This window comes from Schistocerca nitens, chromosome 6, assembly GCF_023898315.1.
Source record: "Schistocerca nitens isolate TAMUIC-IGC-003100 chromosome 6, iqSchNite1.1, whole genome shotgun sequence".
Taxonomy (NCBI): Eukaryota; Metazoa; Arthropoda; class Insecta; order Orthoptera; family Acrididae; genus Schistocerca; species Schistocerca nitens.
In genome coordinates this window covers 198396841-198411954 of record NC_064619.1, presented here as the reverse complement: position 1 = coordinate 198411954, position 15114 = coordinate 198396841, and positions in this window count along the sequence as shown.

The window sequence follows — 15114 nt, the reverse complement described above, 5'->3', positions numbered from 1 at the left end:
AAAAAAAAGGAATACGGTAGTAAAATTACTTCTTTACTATCGAAATTGCTAACGACACGGAAGTTGAAGTGGAAAAATTCTCCTATCTAGGTAGCAAGATAACACCCGATGGTCGAAATAAGGAAAATACCAAAAGTAGATTGGACAGACAAATAAAGGTTTATTTAGTAAAAGAACTCTGCTGATATCAGATATTGATAAGTAGCTGAGGATAACGTTTGTGAAAGTGAAACGTCCCCTTAGAAAAATTATACATGACTGTGCTTAAACTGACACACAGTACTTTTAGCGCAACACAATCTGACTTTCAATAATCCCTACAAAAGAATGGCACTGACTAACAGTAACCTATACCTTTCATGAATCACTTACCTCACAAAAATCGTCGTTACTCGAACTACTGCAATACAGCGAGAGCCACTACTGCCTGCTAAATAAAAGATTCTAACTACTGAAGGCACTAACTACTGAGAAGCATAGTCAGCAAATGAAAGATTTTGATAGAGTACAAACAATGTATTTACCTTAATAGTGTTCAAAAGTCATAATATATATATCTGTCCATGATATCCAATACTACAAATTTACTCTTTCTGATGGACACACGTACAGATCGTCCGCTCTCAAAATTCCGCCATCTCTCTCCCCACATCCACCACTGCTGGCGGCTCACCTCCACCTGCGCAACGCTACGTGGTGTTAACATCCAGCTGCCCAACACTACAACAGCAAACAACAATGCAAACCAGCCACAGACTGCACACAGCACAGCCAGTGATTTTCTTACAGAGCGCTACTCACAACAGCCTACTTACATAGCCCTATTTACATAGCCCCCGTGCTCCCCACAAAAAAATTTACAAATTGTTTGGGCAGTGGCCAATACAGATTTGAAAAAAAAAATTGTTCATAATTACAATAACAAAGAAATCAAATGCACACACTTATCGATAAAATGTTGGTCAAAAGCTAAAATTTTCTCACAGTCCATAAAGACAGTCCTGATCATTCATCACAGTAGAATTGCAGTGTTTTTCTCAAAGTTTGAGCAGTAAAAAAAAAATGCACCCAGAAGTAGTGGAGTTCCATGCTGTCTTGAAGAAGTAGTGTTGTCCTTCGTGCCGGCCGAAGTGGCCGTGCGGTTAAAGGCGCTGCAGTCTGGAACCGCAAGACCGCTACGGTCGCAGGTTCGAATCCTGCCTCGGGCATGGATGTTTGTGATGTCCTTAGGTTAGTTAGGTTTAACTAGTTCTAAGTTCTAGGGGACTAATGACCTCAGCAGTTGAGTCCCATAGTGCTCAGAGCCATTTGCACCATTTTTTGTTGTCCTTCCAACGGAAAGACAGTGCTGACTCTTGACACGCAGACAGGTAATGGGCCACAACAGAGCAAACCCACAGCAGGGTCAGTCGAAGTTTTAAAGAATATTGGTAGGCAGGTGTAGTCCTGGTAGAGATTATGGTATTGGTGAGTCATCAAAGGTGTAGACCCACTGTAGACCTTGTAGAAATTATGGTACTGGTGGGCCATCAAAGATGCAGACCCACTGTACAGTACCTTTCCTTTTTACATACTTTTTTTGTATAACTTCTGAATGCATTCTTTCCCTATTCTTCATCGTTAGTATCTTAAATAGTCTACCCCCTCTTAAGCTAACTTAAATCTACTGAGCTCAGATACATAAACTAAGGGACGAGGCAATGCAGCAGCCAGCACATAACAAATTAACACAAACAGCAATGACAAAAAAAATGCAAATTGGCAAAACAAGCAGCAATAAATATAAATTAGCAAAGCAATTGCAATATTACAACTAATATAAGGCTACGTGAAGCAAACAAGAAAAATAGATCAGGAGTAAAACTTGCTTAACAGAGTAATACAAAGCGAAATTCAGTAGCACTATGCCTGGCAAACAGCAGCAGCAAATGCAATAACTTATATCTAAACATGACAAAGCTCAAGCAGAAAAAATATTACAGTAAAGATGACCATGTCTAATACCTATGTCATATCTTAACACTAGAGTGATGCATCACCTTGACTTACTCTATGAAAGAAGTTACCCAGTCATAGACAAAAATTATGTATGCAATTCCTGTGAAGGGAAATGTCTTTTTGTGCTCCCTCGTTTTTTTTTTTTTTTTTTTTTTTGGAAGTAGATCATAAAATTATTATTTACTGGATCTGTAGGCATAAAATATCTGTATTAGTACATCTATTAAATCTTATATTAACCAATGCTGCAGTGCAGCTAGAAACTAGATATTAAACAAAATGAGCAATCTTTCAACTAGAAAGACAATAGATGTAAAATGTTTCTCATCATTTCATTAGGCATTTTAGTAAATATCATAAATTAAGAGCTCCACAGTGTAATCATATATTTTCAAGTTTGAGCATGTCGTATTTGCGATGCTTTCTACAAAGAAATGTCAATAGCGAGGATAATGGCCATCTTTTTCTCCTCTTGTGCCTCAAAAGGCACACACTAATGGCTTTTTTTCCAGGTGACTGTCACTCAGATGGGCCTCCGCAGCACATTGCGTCAAGGTCATCTACCTTCCTTACTGAAATATTTACGGCAGCAGTTTCCACTACAGTGACAGTCTCATATAAAATAAAAAAATTCAAAGGTTATAAATTTACATTAGAAGTGTGTAGAAACAAAATCCTATAAATATAACAGTGCCCAAAAAATTTTCGTCAGGATTGTTATACATTCACGCATTTACACACATTTCATAACTCTTAAAGTACGATTCTTGGTTTCCAACATCCTTTTTATCAAATCAGAGTCCCTAACCACTACTCATTATTCCTTACCTTATTACCCATACACATATTCGTCGACACTTCTTCAACATTTCATCATAATAAATATGTAGCATAATCAAATTCCTCATATAGCATCAGCTTATTGATCATAAACATACCTCAACAGCATAATACATATCGTCGTCATAAAAATAACATCATAACACCTCAGTCAAATCTCAAAAACGTCATAGCTTTCTGCGATAATGTCAAAACCTAAAAAAAATTCTCTGCTCATTTCAATAGTGTCATCTACCTCAAACGTACTATAAAAATCATGATCCCATACCAAATAAATCATTCAAAGCTCTCATAGTATCACAATGGTTCTGAAAAAATATGAACAGTTCACAAAGTACAGACAAAATACAATTTCATAAGTATGAAGTTATGCAACTGTGTAATTGTGTAAACATGTGTCACTGATGTATTAAAAAAAATGTTTGTTTCTCTGTTAAATAATCAGATAGCTGTGTAATTCTGTGTTAGTGATTTTCTTACAGAGCGCTACGTGGCGCTACCAATCAAAAAACCTAAACAGCCTACTTACATAGTCCTACTTAGAAAAGTATATGTTTGGAGCACAGCGTTGTAGGTAAGTGTAGCGCCGACCATCGGATATCAAAAACAGGCATTGAGAGCATTCAAAACATGGATAATCAAAGAGCATTAAAAATTAAGAGGTCAAATGTAGTATTAACTGAAGAAGTACTAAAATTCTCCTGAAAACCTTTACCAAGACTATATCGTGTTCGTCATAACAATAAACCTGATGTAAACATTACACTATGTATTCTTCCGCATTTTTTGGAATGTCATTGGATTTCGTTTCACGTGGAAACCAAACTGCCTCGATCACAGTCAAGCACGTCAATAAAGATACACCTTATGCTGAGCGTTTTGAGCACATCGACTAAGCGATAATACGGGACAACAGTTTTACTGGCACATTTAATTTGGATGGCACTGGCCTACCAGCTGATCCATCTAACCTGCAGTGATCTGAGCAATTGCAGTTAAGACGTAAATGAGACGAGCATAGAAATAACATAGCTTGGAATGTCATTTGACTTTTAAAGAGATGAAATAATATTCCGCAAAACTCTAGCAACACTGCACGCTTCTTGGGGGACGAGGCAGAATGCATAACATGTTCTCGTTGTTATCGAACATAGCGTTGCAATTGAAAACAGGAGTGATGAAAGTACCTTACTTAAACACAGGATAATTTTTCTACCCAAGTTATGTGCGATGCAAAAACGTATTACGCGGATTTCGTCGTATAGTGAAATATTGAAGCCACTGAAGGTGTCAATCGTCTGGTTATCTCTAAACTACATTCATATCAGAGTCTGTGGAATACATTTGAATACTGGAACTATCATCTGCTAATCTGATGACGAGGCGATCAACAACAGAATCCCCGAAGCCATCCAAGTTCCACATTTTCTCCTCTTCGTTTATAACGCTCTGTTCCACATTCCGCCAGCGTTCGGCAGTGATGTATGGCAAAGCTTCGTGCATTAGTTCCAGTACGCCTGGCAGCTTAAATTTCTTGTTATTTCTCTTGACAGATCCCTTGACTTGTCTCCAAATCGATTCTCTTGGGTTCTTATTGCTGCAGTGGTAAATGTGGCAACTATAAAAATTGTATGGTGCACTCGATGCTGTTAAAATTGTTTTCCATGTCTGTGGGACACTTATCACTCTGGCTCGTGTGATACCACATCTTTGGTGTAAAACAATGGACATAGTCCAAATGAATATTGTCTGAGTTTTCATTTTTATCCTAAAATTTTAATTTGTTGCGTTTTCTTAGTTTAAAAAACCTTTACTAACAATGTTTTTTTAAAATTTCGATAATTAATAATTGATATTTGAAATGACAACTAGAATTTCGCGTGAAATATGTAATTAGGCGTCCATTTTTCATAAAAATGATGATTAGCTTATATTAATTAGAATAAATGTGATGAATTCTACAATTAAAAGATATAAGTATTCCAAATTGAAATCAAGAAAGACCAAAGTGCGAGATTTAAACCATCGATCCATGTACCACCAGATTAGCATTCTACAATGCTATCGATTCAGCTACGCATACTATTTACAAATGCCTTAAATGTTGTAAATACAGTTTCTCGGAAAACTTTAAAGCCTATTTTTTTTACTTTTGGAAAACACTAAATATAGCGTTTTTAAAAATGTGTTCCACGCAAATGTTCCACTACGGAGAAAGAAGCAGTGTCAACTATTTTCAAATTGCGTATTAACAGCGCGACAACAGAGCACAACAGTACTGTGATTGTGACTGTACACCAATTTTGAAATACAAGGTATATAGCTGAAGTACGATTAAGAAAAACATTGTTGGCTCTTCATACATTACAACATATTATAGTCTCATTTGCCATAACTTAGTAATAAGATATCCAGTACGTAAGTATGACCTCCTTCCAATACCGTAAAAACGCTAGTGTACGTATGCTACGGCTGCTGAACAATCGTCGGATTTGTGTATGTTTACATCAGGTTTGTTCTTATGATGAACAACGTATAGTAACAAGTTAGTTTTACATCAGTCAGGGCGTCCAAGCATAGTTACCTTGGTCCTGAATGGAGCACGAGAGGGAGAAAATAGTGTGGACAGATAGACAAAGAGGAAAACCAGATTATAGACGAGGTGACTATTGCAGTTGTTTGGAGAGAAAAAAGTAGTTTAAGATAAGAAAAGACCAAGGACAGAACCAAATGAGTCATTAAACCCGTTGTGAGATATGTAGCTTAATGTCCACAACAGGAATAGAGTATAAGAGAGCATATTGATTTGAATCAGTCATGTAGGATGCTGTGATGCTGTGTCAACAACGCAGGAATATACCTGTGGCAACTGGCGCTTCTCACCAGCGCGGCTTCTATTCCAGCTCTTTTTTGCCAATTAGTAAAAAACAATTCTGAGGACACAGTCATTTATTAAAAATATGACGGGTTTCGGCTTATAGTAGTAGACCATCTTCAGATAACGCACCACCCGGCTGACGGTGATGTTGTTCCAAGCATTACCTGAAGAGGGCCCACTACTGGAAACCGAAACCGGTTAATGACTGTGTGGTCGAGACTGTTTTTTACTAATTTTGCTTAACTGAGAGATTGCTGATAAATCCCAGTAATGTTATCCAAAACTCCTGTGTAAACTGTGGCCGATTGTTGTCGTGCCCTGGAACGCTCTTGCTTTAATGTGAAAAACACTCTCCGTAGCGTGTTCCTTGTAAATATTCGTAGGAAATCAAATGAGACTATATGGTTCCAGACACCGTTTCAAGTCTCAAACATCTATGATGTAAATATGCAGAGTGAAGCGACGAATGAAAATTTGTACCAAAGCTGGGATTCAAATGGTTCAAATGGCTCTGAGCACTATGGGACTTAACGTCTGTGGTCATCAGTCCCCTAGAACTTAGAACTACTTAAACCTAACTAACCTAAGGACATCACACACATCCATGCCCGAGGTAGGTTTCGAACCTGCGACCGTAGCAGTCACGCGGTTCCGGACTGAGCGCCTTAACCGCGAGACCACCGCGGCCGGCACTGGGATTCGAACCCGGATCGTCTGCTCACTAGGTAGATGCGCTAACCACTACGTCACTCTGACACAATGGCTTTGCGCGGACTACCCTAGCATGCCTCCCTCCTCAATCCAAATTATGATTCACGACTCAGGCCACTTGATACTCTCACTAAACTCGAACAACATTGCAGTATCTCTCCAACTGTATTTGAATAGCACCTCAGTATCGAACAAACCGGGGGATCGTGCCTGAAACGTAGGCACAGTTGCTTAAATCAAACGAAACTACACTCCTGGAAATGGAAAAAAGAACACATTGACACCGGTGTGTCAGACCCACCATACTTGCTCCGGACACTGCGAGAGGGCTGTACAAGCAATGATCACACGCACGGCACAGCGGACACACCAGGACCCGCGGTGTTGGCCGTCGCATGACGCTAGCTGCGCAGCATTTGTGCACCGCCGCCGTCAGTGTCAGCCAGTTTGCCGTGGCATACGGAGCTCCATCGCAGTCTTTAACACTGGTAGCATGCCGCGACAGCGTGGACGTGAACCGTATGTGCAGTTGACGGACTTTGAGCGAGGGCGTATAGTGGGCAAGCGGGAGGCCGGGTGGACGTACCGCCGAATTGCTCAACACGTGGGGCGTGAGGTCTCCACAGTACATCGATGTTGTCGCCAGTGGTCGGCGGAAGGTGCACGTGCCCGTCGACCTGGGACCGGACCGCAGCGACGCACGGATGCACGCCAAGACCGTAGGATCCTACGCAGTGCCGTAGGGGACCGCACCGCCACTTCCCAGCAAATTAGGGACAATGTTGCTCCTGGGGTATCGGCGAGGACCATTCGCAACCGTCTCCATGAAGCTGGGCTACGGTCCCGCACACCGTTAGGCCGTCTTCCGCTCACGCTCCAACATCGTGCAGCCCGCCTCCAGTGGTGTCGCGACAGGCGTGAATGGAGGGACGAATGGAGACGTGTCGTCTTCAGCGATGAGAGTCGCTTCTGCCTTGGTGCCAATGATGGTCGTATGCGTGTTTGGCGCCGTGCAGGTGAGCGCCACAATCGGGACTGCATACGACCGAGGCACACAGGGCCAACACCCGGCATCATGGTGTGGGGAGCGATCTCCTACACTGGCCGTACACCACTGGTGATCGTATAGGGGACACTGAATAGTGCACGGTACATCCAAACCGTCATCGAACCCATCGTTCTACCATTCCTAGACCGGCAAGGGAACTTGCTGTTCCAACAGGACAATGCACGTCCGCATGTATCCCGTGCCACCCAACGTGCTCTAGAAGGTGTAAGTCAACCACCCTGGCCAGCAAGATCTCCGGATCTGTCCCCCATTGAGCATGTTTGGGACTGGATGAAGCGTCGTCTCACGCGGTCTGCACGTCCAGCACGAACGCTGGTCCAACTGAGGCGCCAGGTGGAAATGGCATGGCAAGCCGTTCCACAGGACTACATCCAGCATCTCTACGATCGTCTCCATGGGAGAATAGCAGCCTGCATTGCTGCGAAAGGTGGATATACACTGTACTAGTGCCGACATTGTGCATGCTCTGTTGCCTGTGTCTATGTGCCTGTGGTTCTGTCAGTGTGATCATGTGATGTATCTGACCCCAGGAATGGGTCAATAAAGTTTCCCCTTCCTGGGACAATGAATTCACGGTGTTCTTATTTCAATTTCCAGGAGTGTATATGCTTCCAGAGACCTTTTGAAGTCTCAAACGTCTGTGATGTATACGTGCAGACTGAGGCGACGAGTGAAACGTTGTACCAAGGCTGGGATTCGAGACTTGAAAATGCCTCTGGAAACACTCAATTTCATTTAATTTAAGCACCTATGCCAGCGTTCCAGGCAGGATTGCATTCGATACTGAGGTACTATTCCCATACAGCTGAAGAGCCTCTACAATGGTGTTCGAGTTTACGGGGAATACCATGTGGGCTGAGTCGTGAATGGGAATGTAGATTAAGGAGGGAGACGTGCCAGGGTAGTCCGTGCAGGTATGCAAACCCACTGTGCCAGGACGGCGTAGTCGTTAGCTCGTCTGCCTAGTGGGCGGGAGACCCAGGTTCGTAGTCTGGCCATGGTACAAATTTTCATTCGTCGCTTCAGTCTGCATATATACATTCGTAGGAAAGTAGCTTTCGCCTTAAGCTGTTGTTTAGAGGCGCATTATTTGGAACTGTGTGATGGAAAAATGTCAGCTACTGCAAATCATCTTGATGTGGTATCCTCTAACGTGATCCAATTATTTGGAAGGATAAAGGAGGTAATTATATGGTGCCTTAAATAAAAATTAATAGTGCTGAAATGGAGCACAAAGGGGTAAACTTAAGTCTTTTTCCTCAAGCGTTAGAAGAGTTAAATTAAAGTATTATTTAGGCTTTTCGCAAGATTTCTGCATCTTTGGAGGGCAGCGCACGCCGTGCAGATATTATGAACTGACTGTCATAGTCTACTTGTAAAGACAACCGACCTTTCGCTGTGTTTGAGAAACGAGGTTCCAAAAACTTGTTCGTCTATTGGCGCCTTCTGTCAAAAACTGTTTGGTAAATTTAATCTAGATCCATAACTCACTAAAACATCGAGCAGCATTATCTTACATGGAGCAGAGAATGTATGTTATACCCTATCACAGTGCATCTGTGGATGTTTGAGACGAAGTAATGACAGAAAAAGGGAATCTTGGGCATTACAGAACATTTTCTTCGATGCATTAACAATATCCACTGACCTAGCCATAAAACAGCTTATGCCAAATGACTCTGCAGACTCCAATATAGAACTGATAGATGTTCTGAACAACTGAAACACTGAAGAAAGAAAAATGATTAGAATCTTAGTCTACAATGAGGCTTAACAATGAAGGAGCTGCAAAAAAATTTTGAATGCCATAACATAAACTGCTTTAACAACCCTTTAAACTTGGATATAATCGTTGTGACTTTTGCTGTCATTGCTGACACGATAGGCCCATAGACAGAAAAGAAAGAAAATGTATAATATGATGAACACGATATTTGGAGAATTCAGCGGCAACTATATTTTGTTAGTTACTAAAATTTCGGCTGTAAACCGTCCAGCCACCCTCGGAGCGAGTTGGACAGATTGAGAATAACGCGCTACCATCCACCTTATGTATCTGTAGGGCGAGCCAAGTACTGTGTAAGTAGCCTGTTTATGTGTCTGTATGTTGGCAGCGCGATAGACTGCATTGATAACTCTGACAGCGCTGTGCGCACTCAGTAAGAGACTCTGTGGCTGGTCGGACTAGCAGTTGGAAGTTAACAGTCAGCAGTGATGGAAGTTAGGGTGAACAGCCAGAAGTGATGGAGGTTGGGAGTGAGTAGTCAGCAGTGATGGAGGTTAGAGGTTAATAATTAGCAGTGTTGGAGGTTTGCAGTATTAGCGGACGGTCTGATTGTGTATCCGTCATTGAGATTTATTACTGATGATTATATACTTTTTGAACTGGTTGTCACATTATTAAGGTAAAAATACATTGTTTGCTTTGCAGCAAAATCTTTCCTTTGCTAACCACACGCCTATCAGTAGTTAGAGCCTTCAGTAGTTACAATATTTTATTCACCTGGCAGTACTGGTGCTTGCGACATTGCTGTAGTTCGTGTAACGAAGATTTTTGTGAGGTAAGTGACTTATGTATGGGCTGTTGTTAGGATTTCTCTTATTTCGGGGCCATTCTTTTGTATTAATTATTTGAACTCGGGTTATCAATTTTAAGCAGTCAGACCGCGTTATCCTTGAATATTGCGACTAATTAATGAATAGGAAAAGTTTGAGGTCTGATTGTCAGGGCAAATACTGCAGGTCAGAAATGAAACGATAAAGACAAGCAAAGAAACAGTACGTCAGTTTCACTCAGCAGTTTAAGCAGGTTTACATGCATTCAGTTTCACTCAGCAGTTTAAGAATCAAATTAAGAAGTTTCAACTAAACAGCTGATTATGATGGAAGAACACCTCACAAGTGGCATGGGAATGGAACCGTCGTTTATGGGAGTTGCTTATGCCAGTGCTGGATTCAACGTTTTGTCAAGAATAGAGCCATCATTGTGATCAATAATATGAGTGCGTGAAGACTGTTCGAAAAAACAGACACAACGAAGAATCCGCAGCTGTTATACATTATATATGAATTGAAGGTGGAGGGGGAGGGGGGGGGGAGAAAGGAAAGGGAAGGGTTTTCTTGGTTCAAATGGCTCTGAGCACTATGAGACTTAACATCTGAGGTCATCAGTCCCCTAGAACTTAGAACTACTTAAACCTAACTAACCTAAGGACATCACACGCATCCAGCCCGAGGCAGGATTCGAACCTGCGACCGTAGCAGTCGCGCTGTTCCGGACTGAAGCGCCTAGAACCACTTGGCCACAGCGGCCGGCGGGAAGGGATTACTGATGTCAGCTGTATCGGGACATTATGCAGAATCAGCGGCGAAGAGTGAAAATGCGTGCCGGACGGCATTCGAACCCGGGATCTCCTGCTTATTAGCCAGGTGCGTTAACCATTGCGCCACCGGGACACAGTGTCATCGCAACTGAGCGGACTATTTCGGCACGCCTCACGGCCGACCCATACTCCCACCGAGCGCTACCCATCCACAGACACTCTGTCCTGTGTAGCGCAGTGTTTAACGCATCTGCCTAGTAAGCACGGGATCCTAGATTCGAATCTCGGTCTGGTACACATTTTCACTCTTTGTTGCCGATTCCGCGTAATGTCCCGAGGCAGTTGACATCAGTAATCACTTTCCTTTCCTTTCTCTCCCCTCCCCCCTTCCACCTTCAAGTTACATAAAATTGAATCATTCGTCAGACGTATTTAAGTAGTTTCTCTGAAAAGTGTATACCAGAAAGATGAAATAGCTGTTAAAAATATGAAAAGTCTCTTAGTCCATAGTGTGGCTTGCCTGTGTACTTCACTGATCGGAATTGTGGCACTACCAGGAGATTCTGGCCGATCGGCCGAGGATGTCGACGGTGAGTTGCCGAAAACCGCGAAAGACAACAACAGCGATGGACGAACAACGAGAGAACACGTCAGAACGAGAAGTCCGGAGTGGAAACCAAATCGGGAGCCTCAGATGTAGCAATAACAAGAACCAAACAACGACGTGTATAATGAACAAACGAGAGTGTAGTGGGAAAACGACAAAGGTCCGGTACCCTGCGCTGCGAGTGTTGTAGCACGGCCGCAAGCGCTAATAGGCTGGCGCGTGGGGCGTGGCCCATCGCCTGGCGATGAGGCGGCGACAGCAGCGCGCACAAGCATTCGGAGCGCCGCCTAGTGGCTGTCGTCTACGTTCAATTCGTTCTGGCGGGCTTTCGAACTCGTCGAGCCGGGACACCAGATATATCGTGTTAGCCACAGCAGATTTATTAGCCTATAGCATGCGGATGTAACGTCGATCTCCTTCTCACTCTTCTTAAACTGTACATAAAATACGACTGATATACAGCAAACCACACTGGCAGGGAATCTTATGCATGCCTGATTTCTGTGGAATCAAGTCATCCTTCACTGAGCTAATCAGTGTGCCTTTGATGCTAACAGAAAAATAGCCCTGACTTTTTAAAAAAAAAAAAAAAAAAAAAGGAGATGGACTATCTCAGAAAAAAGATTGCCTAGGGACAATACGAATTCAATGGAATTGAAACCTCCAGCTTCTTGAGGTGAGAATATCCTTCGGTTTGAATTGAAAAGCGTTGCAGATACTCCGTGGTGGACAGTCATTACCTTCTAAAACTTCGAAATGTTCAAGTTCGTCCTGTAGATGTTGCTTATCACTAATTACACATTGAAGCGCCAAAGAAACTGGTATAGGCATGGTATTCAAATACAGAGATATGTAAACAGGCAGGATACGGCACTGCGGTCGACAACGCCTATATAAGAAAACAAGTGTATGGTGCAGTTGTTATATCGGTTACTGCTGCCACAATGGCAGGTTATCAAGATTGAAGTGAGTTTGAACGTGGTGTTACATTCGGCGCACGAGTGATGGGACACAGCATCCCCGAGGTAGCAATGAAATGGGGATTTTCCCGTACGACCATTTCACGAGTGTACTGTGAATATCAGGAATCCGATAAAACATCAAATCACCGACATTGCTGCGGCCGGAAAAAGATCCTGCAAGAAAGGGACCAACGACGACTGAAGAGAATCGTTCAACGTGACAGTAGTTCAACCATTCCGAAAATTGCTGAAGATTTCAGTGCTGGGTTATCAACTAGTGTCAGCGTGCGAACCATTCAACGAAACATCATCGACTTGGGCTTTCGGAGCCGAAGGCCCACTCGTGTACCCATCATGACTGCACGACCTAAAGCTTTACGCCTCGTCTGGGCCCGTCATAAGGACGTTAGACTGTTGATGACTGGAAACATGTTGCCCGTTCGGACGAGTCTCGTTTCCAATTGTATCAAGCAGATGGACATGTACTGGTATGGTGACAACCTCATGAATCCATGGATCCTGCACGTCAGCAGGAGACTGTTCCAGCTTGTGGAGTCTCTTTAATGGTGTGGGGTGTGTGCACTTGGAGTGATATTGGATCCCTGATACGTCTAGACACGACTGTGACAGGTGACACGCACGTAATCATCCTGTTTCATCACCTGCATCCATTCATGTCCATTGTGCATTCCAACGGACTTGGGTAATTCCAGCAGGACAATGTGGCATCCCACACATACAGAATAGCTACAGAGTGGCTCCAGGAAAATTCTTCTAAGTTTAACCTCTTCCTCTGGACACCGAACTCCCCAGACATGAACATTACTGAGAATATCTGGGATTCCTTGCAATGTTCTGTTCAGAAGAGATCTCGACCTCCTCGTACTCTTACGGATTTATGGGCAGCCCTGCAGGATTCATTGTGTCAATTCCCTCCAGCACTACTTCAGACATTAGTCGAGTGCATGCCACGTCGTGTTGAGGCACTTGTGCGTGCTCGCGGGGGCCCTACATACACGATATTAGGTGTATCACTATCTTTGGCTCTTCAGTGTATATGCCCTGTGTACAAGTGTATTGACGACACAGTTGGTCTGCACAGGATGGAGGCAGCCGTCCGCTCGCAGGAACAGATCTGTATGTGTTGGTTTGCGAAAGACTCAATATCCTAGAGTGTCATCAATTTTACAGTCAACCATGACATCCAAGAAAGGGAGGAATCCGTCATTTTTCAGCACCATTGGAAACTGGATCTTACCGTTAATGGAATTTGGATGGTCCAGAAATTAAGATTCACCTCGTCATAGACCTACAGCACAAAAATGCCAGCAGTGGGTCTATGGACATACTGGCAATGTGTGCATTGTATCTGGATTTCCAATGTCATCGATGCCATCATGCATTATTGGCACATTTCATTCGGCATTCCCCCTAGCCCTTTGACATTTCAGGCTAGTTGCCCTATACAGGGTGATCCAGGAGGAATGTCACATATTTTGTGAGGTGATTCTAAATGTGAAAATGAACTGAAAATTTTTATGAACATGTGTCCGATTTTTGATCGTTACAGAACTGGAGCAGGTTGAAGATTACACACATCCAGAATGAATATGAAGACATGTGTGAATATTACTTACTGAAATGTGTAAGTGGTGTGATGGACAGAGTAATGGTGGGATAGATGACTGATCAATCCTATAAAGGTGTTGGAGTTCTCCAACAGATAGAAGCACTGTGATATCGCACCGAGACTACAGCTGCAAGTGAACTCAGTGTGCAATTGTGGGTTAGATCAGTGAGCAACCGTGGGGCCTTGTGTGTGTCATGCTTAGAGCGTTGTTTAATTGATGAGGTCCATTGTGTCCGTGAATACCAACATGCCGCATACATTCATCAAAGAGGAATACACAGACATGTTGTTTGTGTTTGGGTACTGTAAAGACGGTGCCCCAGGGACATTCTCTGATCGACAAACCCCCTGTGTGAGGGTATTTCCCAGGGTTTTTCAAACATTACATGAGTCTAAAACACTTCCCACTGCACACATATCATCAGAACATTAGGCCATCCAGTCACTTGAGGAAAGGATAGACATTATTGCAATGGTACAATGGAGTCCCACCACCAGTACAAAGCGCATTAGCCATCAGGTCGCTATTCCACAAATGCAAGTGTAGTGTACATTACATTCCAAGGGTTTGTACTCATTGCATGAGCTGCCTGTGTCTCACTGATGCTGTTGCCTCCATTAAAGTCCACTGAGAACATGTTTGATGTGCAACACAACACACCCACCAATGTTATGACAAGTGCATTGAGATGGGTGTGTGACGTTTGGAACACCTCTTCTAGGATGGCTCAGTCATCTGTCCCACCATTATTCTATCCACCACAGTGCTTACACAGCATTTCGGTAAGTAATATTCACACTTGTTTTCATAATCATTCATGGATGTGTGTAGTCTTCAACCCACTCCAGTTCCGTAATGATCGAAATTCGAACACCTGTTCACATGAGTTTTTCGGTTTATTTTCACACGTAAAATCACCTCACAAATTATGTGACATTCCTCTTGAATCACCCTTTATATAAAATTGTAGTAAATTGACAGGAAACTGAAGACTCAGAGTTGGCATAAGTAGCCCCGTTGCCTTAACTGTAAAACTCAATATGGCTGATCTTGAGACAGCCACCATAACGTTAGAATCTGAGATGGCGATCCCAG